Source organism: Crocodylus siamensis, chromosome 15, assembly GCF_052110815.1.
Source record: "Crocodylus siamensis isolate JL-2025a chromosome 15, ASM5211081v1, whole genome shotgun sequence".
Taxonomy (NCBI): domain Eukaryota; kingdom Metazoa; phylum Chordata; order Crocodylia; family Crocodylidae; genus Crocodylus; species Crocodylus siamensis.
The window spans coordinates 12,960,243-12,973,034 of NC_143409.1; the positions used below are offsets into that span (position 1 = coordinate 12,960,243).

Sequence of the window (12,792 nt, forward strand, 5' to 3'; positions counted from 1 at the left end):
AGGGACCCCACCTACCTGCTTATGCCCTGGCTCATGCAGCCCTATATGGGTTACCTGGACCCCTGTCAGGCCGACTTTAACCACTGCCTGGGCTGGACCTGTGCCCTAGTGGAATGTGCCTTCAGCACCTGCCTTGAGTTCTCTGAGAACGACCTCCCTGGGTCATTGTCGCAGCCTGCATGCCGAATAACATCTGCAAAGCCCAGGGGAAGTTCTTCTGCAAGGCCTGGGTGAAGGAGGAATGGCATGAGGAGGGCATCTGGCAGCAGAAGTACCACCTGCAGTGACAGTGGTAGTGCCTCCCACCCACTGCAAGGCCCCAGGAGAACCGAGAAGCTGCCAGCAGAGGCGAGGGCACTGGGTGTGGAAGGTACTGGTCGCCCACCTCCTCCAGCACTCCCCGCTCTAGCCTGCCTGCAACACCGCCCATGGGACTCCCACCCTGCTGCCAACACCCAGCACCATGCTCACTGAAGACGCATCTCACAAGAACAGGTTTTTATTCCCCTCACCTCAAGCAGAGCCCCTCCACCTCCCAAACCAACCCACCTCCCAACAATAAAACACCTTCTTCCCCATGAAAACTTTGTACAATGTCCTGTGTGTGCCACCATGGGGTGGAGGCACCTAAAAGGCAGAGCCCAGAGACAGCCAGCCAGCACTCCAGCCTCTGGCCATTTCACCTGCTGGTGCACATGCTGCAGCAAATGTGGTGGGCAGGGGACTCACCCAGAGGCGATGGAGGCCGGTGCTCCCCCAGAGGCAGCTGGTGTCAAGGTCCTGCTGCAGGAAACTTTTGCTTTGCACCTGCGTGGAGCCAGGGTGAGCAGCAGACCTGGGCCTAGGTTGGGGAGTGAGGTGGTGCTGGATCCAGGGTGGGGTCCTGGGCAGGGGCTCCTGGCTGCTGGAGGCAGCACAGGACCTTTTCCCAGGCCCAGGTGGGGGTCTGCTGCTGGGTGATGGGTGGCTGCCAGGGCGCAGGAGGGGCTAGGGCTAGGGCCAGGGGCCGTGCAGGTGGCATGAAGGCAACTAGAATGGTGTCCAGCACCCGGTGATTATCTTCCATGACTTGCATTGTCTGGGCTAGGATGGCTTTCTGCTCCTACATGCCTCCACCCGCTTGTGCTCCAGGGCCAGGAGCTGCACCCAGAATTCCCTGTCTGCCCAGTCCTGCGCCTCCTTGTGCCATCCCACGTGTCCTGGTGGGCCATGCCCGCTGCCCGCCAGGTCCAAGCATCCACAAGCCGGTCCTCTGATGCTGTGACCAGGCACCTCAGATGCTGTGGAGCCAGCGCATCTACAGGGTCCTGGATGTGGGTGATGGCAACTCTGAGGCTGCATCTTGGCTGCCAAGTGTGGCCTCTCCCCTGTGTGCAGCTGCAGGCCCTGTAGAGCCGCAAGAATGAAATGCTGCAAACTCGCACAAACAGCTTCTGAGATGAAATGCTCTGTACCAGGGGGTGTGCACTGCCTGACCTCAGACTGGAGATCAGGCATGTATGGGTGCCTAGGGACCACAGTAAGTTGCTGGACAGGGCTGGGCCCAGGTGGCTGGTGGCGGAGTCCCCCATCCCCGCTCACTCCCCTGGGGCCAGCCGGTATCAAATTTACTCACAATTATGGGTTTTTACTGCACCTAAGCATGCACATGTGTAGACGCACACGCTTCCGGTGCAGTAAATTACACTACTTTGCAGTTAAGCATCACCCGGTGTGAATCACTTCAATGGAGACAGCTGCACAATAAACAGATTTTCCTAAACATCCAAGTTGTCCCTTTTTTTTCAGCTGTGTGCAGCACTCCTCAAAGTGTGAGGCAGCGAGGTGGGGCTAGGAGTAAGCATCATGAGGGGGTGGGGGGTAGAGGGATGTCCCCCTCCCACTTGGGCTTTGATAACTCTCCTCAGTCCTGCTGCACAGTGCGGCATACCTGCTGCCTCTGTCAGTCTCCTGAGCATAGGCTGCCAGTCCTGTAAACTGGTGTGAGGGAGTATCTGTCAGGGACCCAGCTAGGAGACCACTAGACTCTTCTTTGCTGGTGACTTAAATGGGATTGGAAGGCTGTTGATGGACACATTTTAATTACATATGAGATGATTTGAGGCTGCAACAAAGAGCTGTGCTGGCTCTGCGGAGAACATTGCTATTTATTCCCTTCCCTCCCCTTGCCTCTCACACCCCACTATAGATTCACCAGGGATAACAGCAGCACCTCTTTCTCTGTGTCTCTTCATGTGTGCCCTTTTGATGGGAAAACTGGGTTCTCGCACTGGCATGTGAAGCCACCCTGGGTAATTAATCTGTTAAGACTTCTATTTGCCTGTGCCCCTTTTAGCCCTTTCATCTTGATGTGAGTGACAAGCTGTCACAGGCAGCCTCAGCCATGTTGGTGACATATGGCCCCTGAAAGGGAGCTGGCAAGAATGAAAAATCTTTGTGAGAGCTCATTTCTACCTTCAGAGGTGGGGCTACCTCTAACCCCCATCCCCTGACCCAAATAACTGCTGGGGCTTTGCTTGAATAGGGATTAAAATGTATTTCTTGGGCAGGCTTGCACTTGAGAGAAGCAATCTAGGTGCTGAAGACCGGTGGCTCAAACTGCTTAATGCTCTCATGTATCATCATGTGCATACGGGTACAGTCAGATTATGTGCATATGAAGGAAAGATGCTTTATGTGGAAGGCTGGAACCCTTTGCAGGAGTCCTTCATGAAATCGGGTCGACAAAACCTAGCTAAACCATTGTATTGTACAGTTGCTTCATCACCTAAAATGACCCCAGCAAGGCCCGGGACATCCGTTTGCCTTATAGTCCCAATGTTGAGGATGAGAGAGAATGAGCATCTGTGCTTTCTGGGCCTCTCTTTTCTCTGGCACCGGTTTCACTTTGGTATAATTCAGCGCTGCTGAAGCCAGAAAAAGAACCGTTGGGATCATCTAGTCCAACCTGCATAATGCAGACCAGAGCGTCTCACCCAGCAACTTCTGCATAACTTTATTTGGAAGTATAGCATTTTTTTTTGTAAAATCAACTATCATTCCCCAGATGCAAATAAAAGGAAGCATCAAGCCCTGTGTCTGTGAATTGAACATAAGAAGCAGACAGCCAATACACCTCTGGTAGTGGTGGGTATCTTCTTCTGTGGCTTTGGTGCCCATCTGCCACTTCACTTTCAGACTGCAGAGACTCCTATGGCTCTTGAGAAACACCATTCTTAAATGTGCAGGACTAAAACCCTACTTACTTGCATGTTGGGGTCATCTGATTCACTGAAAGATATCTAGTACAAACATTAGAGTCGCAAAAAATGGCTACTAAAAAGACATGAGTTTTGATTCAGACTGGGTAGCCTTTATTGAAAAACTGAGATGGGGAGGATGAAAAAGGCCATGCAGGTTCTCTCTCTTTGCTAACTTGCAGCACTGCATCAAGAGCCACCACTGCAGAACACCAGGAATGCCGATCTCCACCTGTTGATGTTGCGAGGGTGATTTCAAACTGCAAGCAGGCTTTGGTTTCAACATCCCTGCTAGTGTTTCGTTGAATTGGTTGGAATGGGGGGACATGGTGATGACTGTTTATGTACCAATCCTGGACCACTGTTCCTAAGAAAATGCCAACAGCGTCTGCGGCGTTTGCCCACCCATATGTCCGGGATCTGTCAAATTGTTATTTCTACATCTTTAATGCAGCTCTTTATGCACATGCCTTCATGTTTAAGGCCAGTACTGTTGGGCCACCAGGGAAATGATTATTCAAGGCATCTACCTGGGATGAGTTCTACCTTCTGTTACAGCTTATAAAGCACCTATTGCCGTGGTGTCTAAGTGTTGTAACTAAATGGCCCTCTGCAGTCTATTGTGCAACTCTATTTCTAGCAAACTGCTTTTGTGACTATGTAAACACTGAGAGTGAAGCATAAATCCCTAGGGTTGCAGATAAAAATACATCCCGATGATGCATATAGCTTGGGTATAGTTTATTTCCTTCAACGCTCTAGCCATCATCCTTCAAGCCTGCTTTACTGTATCTGGTAGCACTTGAAGGTCCCTATCAGGGCTGTGAATTTGATTGTACTAGGTGCTGTACAAATGCGCAGGCAGTCTCTCTGCCCCCACACTGTTTGTCATCTAGTTAAAGAGAAGATACAACAACTGAGTATAGCGAATGACAGGAAGGAAGGAAGGTTGAAAGAAGGTGAGAATGCAAAGACCATGCCGCCTGCCAGCTACAAGCGAAACCTCTGAGCATCAGGGCAGACATGGATCTTGAAGAGGCATTCAGCAGATTGCAGGTAGTGGCTCTGTGCACTAGATTGAGCAGGGTATTTCACGTGCCAGTGTGGAAAAAGTGCAGGGATGCTTACTGCAGAGGTGGACAAGTGGATGCTGAAAGCTTATTGAGGCTGATTTTGAAGAGACCCTTCGGGGTAATATTTCTGCCTATTCAGTCGGTGGCCTCTCTACTCTTGCCAGTTGTCTGGTGACTCTGAAGGGGACCCTTGCCCACTGAAGCTGAACTCTGAACCCTCTACTCATTTCTTCAGAGCCGTCTCATCCTTCAGATGATTGCACTGGTCATCTGCTGTACAAATGGGAACTCACAAAGCTTTCCGACACTGATGCAGGGCAGGGAGGCATTATTAATCCATTCTAAAGACAGAGAAACCGAGGCACAGAATTAACCAATCTCCAGTCACAGTGCGAGTCAGCAGTGGAGCAAGGGACAGAGCTTGGCAGGTCCTGGCTTTGCATCTTTTTGTGACGACTTTCAGGCAATGTTATCGTGGTGGTCTGGAGCTGAACAGTCACTAAGAGAGAGAAACAGTCCAGTTTTTCTGGCTAATCCAATTTGTATTTGGCTTAGAGAAAAATGGACTTTTATCTTGTTGTTGTTGTTTATGGGTCTGACACCCTGAATTTGCAAGATGCATTTGTTGCTCTGTTTGTTCGTTGTAATCCTGCCCTGTTATCCAACCTGCTGATTTGGAAGCACTTCAAAGTCCTTTGTTCTTCAGAGTGGCTGTCTCCACAGCCATTTCAGGGAGGGCCTTTTATGTTTTCTGATTACAGTGTAGCATTTATTATTATGTCTTTTTAGATACGGCAACTTTATTTATGCCTTCTTCCACTGAAAGGTGTGAATGAGACACTTTTGGGAGGGTTGCTTTTAATATCCCAGGGTAAGATTTTAGTGATTTATTGCTGCAAAGAAAAGAGAATCAGCTGAAGACATCTGGGCAGGTCTATGGGGCTTTTCATATATATATTTTTCCCCTCTCATTTCTCTCTGAGACAAATGTAAAGTTTTACACTGGGCATGCTATCAAATTCTCTGGTATAACATATGCTCATGGCTTCATCTTTCTTGTGCTCTGCAGCCTTTCCCTCCTGTTCCTGTCTTTTAAAAAAAAAAAAATTGTTCTCTCTCAGGCATGGTTTATTATCTGTCTTCCCTCCATCTATCCCTGTACCAAGTTTTTCTTTCATCCCATCATTTCTTCAGATGCCAGAGAAGAGCCTGTTGTGTTACCATATGGTGTTAGTAGGTGACCGTGTAGCGCACATGCCAGTTATCTGGCTCACTAACGTTTCATCAGTGCATCTACCAGCTTGCTGCCTGCATATCCCTCTTTCCTCCCCTGCCTGATTTGAGAAGTTATTAGTTTCCCTCTGGAACGTTTTGCATGCTTCGGTTTGTTCTCTGCCCCAGACCCTAGTTATTTTCTGGGGATGCTCACCAACAGTTTGCTCAAAGGCTCTCTGTGTATTTCTCGTTACTCTGTTGTCTTACATGGGAAACACTGGGTCAGATAATCGGCTGATGTAATCCCATTGCAGCCAGTGGATCCAAGCCAGATAATACCCGGCCAAGGACCTGAAACCCCACCTTTACTTTTCAGATATGTCTTGCTCATTTGAAATGGGTTTGTACTTACATTTAAGCTAGAGGGATGTAGAACTGGAAAAGGGACTTCCTGAGTCCCAGAGTCTAGTGCTGTCATGGGCAGCTCTACCACATTATTCTGCTCCTAAGCTTATCAGCCTCCATCTTCAAATTAAGTTAGGTTTTGCTCCCACTGCTCCTACTGGAAAGCTATTACAGACCTTCAGTGCTCTGATGGTTAGAAACCTTCTGATATTCAGCCTAAACTTATTCACGGACAATTTATATCCATTTGTTCTTGTGCCAACATGCTATTTTAGATTAAATTGTTTTTTTTTTTAATCCCTAGTGTTTATTCCCCTTCCCCACCAATGTATTTTATGGAGAACAATAATGTCCTCTCTCAACCTTCGCTTTGCCAGGCTAAATAAGTGAAGTTCTTTTAATCTTCTCGTATAAGATAGGCTCTCTCTATCTCTTCTCATCCTAATAGCCTTCCTCTGCACCTGTTCCAGTTTGAATTTTTTGAACATGGAACACTAGAATGGCATACAGTATTCCAGATGAGGTCTTGCTAGTGTTTTCTACAGTGGTATTAATATTCCCCTGTGACAAACAGAAATTGCTAGTGTTTTGTACAGTGGTATTAATACTCCCCTGCAACAAATAGAAATACCTTCCTTGCTGTGTCTTGGGATTGCTTTTGCCTTTTTCATGGCCACGTGGCCACATTCACACTTGTTGACTCAGTCACCCTGTGATTAGCTCATCCATTTTCCTTCAGCATTTCTCCCAATGCATTAATGCCATTCAGAATATTGGGTTTGCAATTGTCCATAGCAGTATATGGAGCACCTGTACAAATGCACATAATATGATGCGTAACGGACTGTGTATTTCACATTCTAAAATCTTTGAAAATGATTGTGATATGAGAAGAGTGGCAACATTTTTGTGTTTTCTCTATTTGGGTTGTTACAGGAATACCCAGAGGTTCTAACTGCAATCAGGGCGCCGCTAAACTGCTAGCCTCCGACTTAGAGCGCTCCAGGTCAACCTCAGATCTTCCACCGGCTTCCTTTGTGACCTTGGGTATGCTGCTTAGAGCAGATGCTGTTTTCCCTTTGCGCTCCTACATGGCAGTTTCATAGTATCACAGAAGCTGGGTCGGAAGGGACCTTGTAGATCTTCAAGTCCGACCCCCCGCCTGGGCAGGAGAAAAACTGGGCTCAGATGACTCCAGCCAGGTAGGCATCAAGCCTCTTCTTAAAGACCCCCAGGTAGGAGCCAGCACCACTTCCCTTGGAAGTTGGTTCCAGCTCCTAGCCGCCCTGACCGTGAAGCAGTTCTTACGGATGTCTAATCTAAACCTCCTCTCCAACAACTTGTGGCCGTTCTTCCTTACCATGCCAGGGGGCACTGGGGGAAACAAGGTCTCTCCCAAACCTTCTGGTCCCCCCTAGTGAGTTTATAGACTGTCACCAGATCCCTCCTCAGCCTTCTCTTGTGAAGGCTGAACAGGTTCAGGTCCCACAGTCTGTCATTGTAGGGCCTGCCCTGTTGTCCCTGGATCACGCAGGTGGCCCTCCCCTGGACCCTCTCCATGCTGTCCACATCCCTCCTGAAGTGGGATGCACAGAACTGAACACAGTACTCCAGCTGTGGCCTGATCAGTGCCTCATAGAGGGGGAGGATCACCTCCCTGGCCCTATTTGAGATGCACCTGTGGATGCACGACAAGGTCCGGTTAGCCCTGCCAACCGTGACCTCGCATTGTTAGCCCATGTTCATCTTGGAGTCAGTAATGACTCCAAGATCCCTTTCTGCCTCTGTGCTCTCAAGAAGGAAGTTTCCCAACTTATAAGTGTGCTGCTGGTTACTACTGCCCCAGTGCAGCACCCTGCATGTGTCAGCATTGAAGCGCATCCTGCTTTTGTTAGCCCACCCCTGTAACCTATCCAGGTCTTGCTGCAGTCTTTCCCTCCCTACTAGCGTGCTCACCTCACCCCAAATTTTGGTATCATCAGTGAATTTAAACAGGTTGTTTTTCACCCCATCGTCCAAATTGCTGATAAAGAGATTGAACAGCGTGGACCCAAGGACCAAGCCCTGGGGGACTCCGCTGCCCACTTTCCCCCAGGTCGAATATGACCTGTCCACCACCACCCTCTGAGTACGACCCTTCAGCCAATCTGGAATCCATCTGACTGTGTAGGCATCAATGCCACAGTCACCTAGTTTTTTAATGAGGATGGGGTGGGAGACGGTGTCAAAGGCCTTGCTGAAGTCCAGAAAGACTGTGTCCACAGCAACACCTGCATCCAATGCTTTTGTGACCTGATCAAAAAAGGCAATCAGGTTGGTCTGACATGACCTGCCCCTAATGAAACCATGCTGGTTGCCCACGAGCATCATCCCTGAAGCAGGCCCATCACAGATGTGCTCCTTGATGATCTTCTTAAAGAGTTTCCCTGGATGGTGAATTCCAGAAAGCGATAATCGCTATCGTCCAGGTGGTCAAGGACCTGGAGGCCCCTCACCAGGTCATTGCCTGTGGCCAGGACCAGGTCCAACAGGGCATTTCCTCTGGTGGGACTGTGCACCTCCTGAATTAAGTGGAGGTCCTGTATCTCGGCCAGGAACCTCCTGGAACGGTCCATCCTGGCTGACTGTTCCTCCCAGCAGATGTCTGGGTAATTTTAAATCACCCATGACAACTACATCCCTTGCCTTAAGTGCCTCTGCAAGCTGGCCCGAAAATTCCCAGTCCAGCTCCTCCCCTTGGTTGGGGGGTCTGTAGTAGACCCCCACTGTTAAATCCCTCTCCCCATAGTCCCCTTGTATCTTGACCCAGAGCACTTCAGCCTGCCCCCACTCTGACCCCGTTCTGCTGGCAGAGGATGTGTATTGCTCCTTGACATAGATGGCCACACCCCCGCCTTTCCTTCCTTCTCTATCCTGCCTGTAAAGCCTATAGCCCCTAACGCTAACTGCCCAGTCCTGGGATGAACCCCACCACATTTCTGTAAGCCCTATTATGTCTGGGTTTGAACTGGCTATTCTGAGGGCGAGTTCCTCCTGCTTATTCCCCATACTATGAGCATTGGTATATATGCATTTGAGGCCCTGCCTAGGTGCGTGTGCCACCCCCCAAATTGGGAGACTGTCTGGACCCCTGTTTCTTACCTGGGCACTCCTTGCATTTGTCACCTGTCTTGCTTGGGTGGTGTCTCCACGTCTTCCTGCGGCCCCCTCCCCCGGCGAGGCTAGTTTAAAGTTCTCCATACGAGATCAGTCAACCTGGAAGAGAAGACATGCTCGCCTTTAGGAGGGAGGTGAAGCCCATCCCGCCCCAGCAAGCCCCCTGCCTGAAAGCACGGGTCATTATCTAGGAACCCAAGGCCTGCCTGGTGGCACCAACTGTGTAAGTGCTGGTTGACCTCACCAATACAGGGCTCATGTCGCCGTCCCCGCCTACTCACCGGAAGAAGAGAGGAGAATACCACTTGTGCCCCTGTCTCCTTAAGAGAGGAGAATACCACCTGCACCCCCGTCTCCTCCGTTTCTGTGCTGCGTGAGTGGCACACACAGACTGAGCGGCACAGTTGGCTCAGCGCTGTGGCTGGGCAGTTATGCAGCTATGTATTAACGCTCACTGTGGATACATAAGTCACAAAAATATAGTTACCCAGAAGCTGGTGACTAAAGGGTGTTAGATACCAACCTGCGTTTTGGTCCCAGTAGCTGAGTGGCTTGGGTGCGTGTTCAGTCTGTCGGACATGCAGGTTCTAGGCCCCTCTCACCTGGGTAAGCTTTGAACCCATGGGGCCAGCAGGAACATAGCAAGTGAAAGGGGGTGCAGCTCAGTGAGGTGGATGCTGCTCTGGAGAAGAGCAGGCCCTGGGTTCTAGCTTAGACCTTCGCTCCCGCTGAAGCAGAAACTTCTCTGGTACATTACTCACTATACCATTTGATCCAATGACTATTAAATGCAAGAGGCAGTGGCTTTAAAAGGAGTGCTGGATAACAGATCAGATAACCTTGAATATGGTCAGTGGAGCACTGTACTTAGGAAGACAGAGATGCAGGTTCAAACACTGTAAGCAAGCTGGTGTGGGAAACGTGCTAGAACCCACATTTCTAACTTCCTGGCCACTGCGCCTCTTTCCAGCAGCCAACTGGCTGTTGTCTAATTCCTGCAGAAGCCCCAGTATTTTTCCTGCTTTCTCACTGGTGAAATTTCAGCAGCCACTGTGTTGGCTTCCCCCCTCCCCTCCCCCTGTAGTCTGTAATGTTTGTAGTGCTGACGCTGGGTTCTGACAGGCTTATTTTAAAAGAATTTCATTTGTGAAGAAGGTCAGCCTGGTACCTGGGTACCAGCAGGAGCTATTGTGGCATCTTTTCTTTCCCCCCTTAGCTGCTGATTGGATGCACAATAAATAGCTGTTTGGAAATAAATATTGTATTGTCGGCAGCTGGAGGATGATAATTGGTTCAACATGAAAGTTAATGCGATTTATTTGGGGATTTTGTTTGGAGAGAGATTATGTTGTTAGGAAACCATGGGCATGAAGAGCTTCATAGATATTGTTATCTGACCTGCTGTGGGCGCTTGGAACTTCATAGTAGCGGAGCTATAGCACTGCTCTAAAAGTGCAGGCCTGAAAAGGAGAATCTCTTCTGAAACTAGCTGTGTAGGATCTGTGTCACAGAGGATCAACTCTGATCCCATTCAAATGAGATCCCTGGTGCTTCTGTACGCTGGCGTGTCATGAAATACAGGATGCCCTGATACACTGGGTTGTTTTTAGCAGGTTTTCTGAGATGCAAGTGTTAGTGGTCATGGTCTCATTTGAAAACCAGGCGTAGTGGTTGGCTAGGTTCATGCATTGGTCCAGCTGGTGACATTGGTCACCTGTGCATGAAAATGCATCTGTTTTTGTGGCTCTTATGAGATTCCCTAGCTGGCTCTTTTCTTCCAAGGAACTCTCAGCTCAGCAACAGCCTGTGTAATCCACTTGATGACATTTCCTCTTGAATAGGAGCCAAAGCATGCTGGAAAGGTGACACTTTAATGAAGTGCAGCTGATGCCATTGCTGGGTAAAGATTAGGAAAGTCAGTCGGGGAAGGGTGTGAGGGTTGTTGAATGAGGGGTGGGATTTGGGCTTCCTAGTGAAGAGCAAATCCTGAGAGATGCTTAATCTGTTGTGGTCCCAGTAGCTGAGTGGCTTGGGTGCATGTTCAATCTGTCGGACATGACCATAGCATGCAGTCACTTTCTTAGGGATGCCCTTTGCACTAGGGACAGACATCCAAAAAGTCTGAGCTTGAATTGATTCAATCTTTGCAGGTTAGCCTAACCTGCAAGCTTGAACTGATTTGGAGGTGGGTAGACATTCCCTTTTCATTCCAGAAATGCAGGCATTTGCCTGCAATGGCTCAGGCTAGGAACTGGGGGCCACTAGAGCAGCCCTCCCTACCCTTTCACAGGGCTAAACTGAGGGGGGTGTGGCCAGCCCTGGCAGGACGCTCTGATTATTCTTCCCCGCCTTCCCAGTCTGCCCAGCAGGGAATGTTTATCACCCATAACTCAGTGTTTATCAACCTATTAAGAAAACAAAGCCTCTCTCCAAGCTCTTCTTAAACAGCTTTTCCAAGGAGGGACATTAAGCTACCTGTTGATTAGCTCCAAAAAGCCTGTTTGCCTTTATTGCCTCTCACGTAGCCAGCATGTGGTCTGCTAGCTGATGCTGAGGTGTCTGTGTAAGGCAAAGGGGTGGGGGGAATAATCTCTGCTTACCAGGGAAAAGCCAGGCAGATGGTCTGTGCCTGCAAGTCTCTGCTGGAGCTGCAGCCAGAGACCAGAGGGGAGGATCCATACCTGCTGTGGAGTAGAGAGCCCTGCCTAGCCCAGAGACCATGCTGGGATGCTGGGGGTGTCTGTTTTATCTTAAATCAGGAAGGGGTCTGGGACAGACATTGCATAAACTGATACTATCTTCAACCAGGTTTATCTCAAACTGGTTTCAGGCATTTTCTAACTCGCTTATGGGCACTGAACATCTGTTTTGTTACGTGTTTAAACCATGTTCTGATCATGTAAACTGATTTATGTGTAATGTCAGTCCCTAGCCTTGGTGAAATGACCACTCTTTTGTTTGAATGGTAGAGCTGTCAAAGGCTGGCAGCACAGAGCTTTCATGATGGAAGGTTAGAATGCACTTGGCCCATTTACACCCATATTTATTTGTCTCTATTCTTGGATGAAGAACCCACAACCCAGTGGGCAGTGCCACCACTATGGTGAAAATCTAGTCCTCCACCACTGCAAGGGGGTAAAAGGTCCTTTGTAGAAATTCTTGCTTTTACAAAGATGGTTTGTACACTTTTGTGTCTCTTGCCTATGGGATTATGAACATAACGGGACCCCTCAGTTAGTACAGAAACAGAGATGTCTCTCAGGTGGGGCTGGGTCATTGCTCTGCTTCAGCAAAGTTGCTCAGCACTAGCTAAGGGGAAGGATTAAGAGATGGTGAGTATGTCCCCACTATACCCTTCCAGAGATATTGCTTTCTAGCATGCTCTGCCTTCTTACTCCTACTCTGCCCACACCAAACTCATGCACACTAGGGGTACTGTCCCCCTTCCAGTGCTTTGAAGGTCTCTATCTCTGGCATGCCTAGCATGTGTCCTTAGTGTGGCTTCACTGCTTCCTTCCTGGGTGTGGGGTGTGTGAAGCAAGAAGTGGGTAGGCAATACCTGACAGTGGTGCCCTCAAGAGTGCTGGGAAAGTGGTATAGACTTATCCAGCATGTGGTTGAGGTTGTCGCATTCACCAGGATTTAGGAGGTGGGGTTCCACCCCAGGCGCTTCCACCGATTTTTCTCTCTGAGGCCTTGGGCAA

The 12,792-nt window shown here is 49.2% G+C and overlaps 1 protein-coding gene across 1 annotated transcript in view; it reads left to right on the forward strand.

Annotated features, from left to right (window-relative positions):
* Nucleotides 1-12,792, forward strand: part of AGBL1 (AGBL carboxypeptidase 1) — a 411,668-nt gene that overhangs the window by 61,763 nt on the left and 337,113 nt on the right. The window lies entirely within an intron of this gene.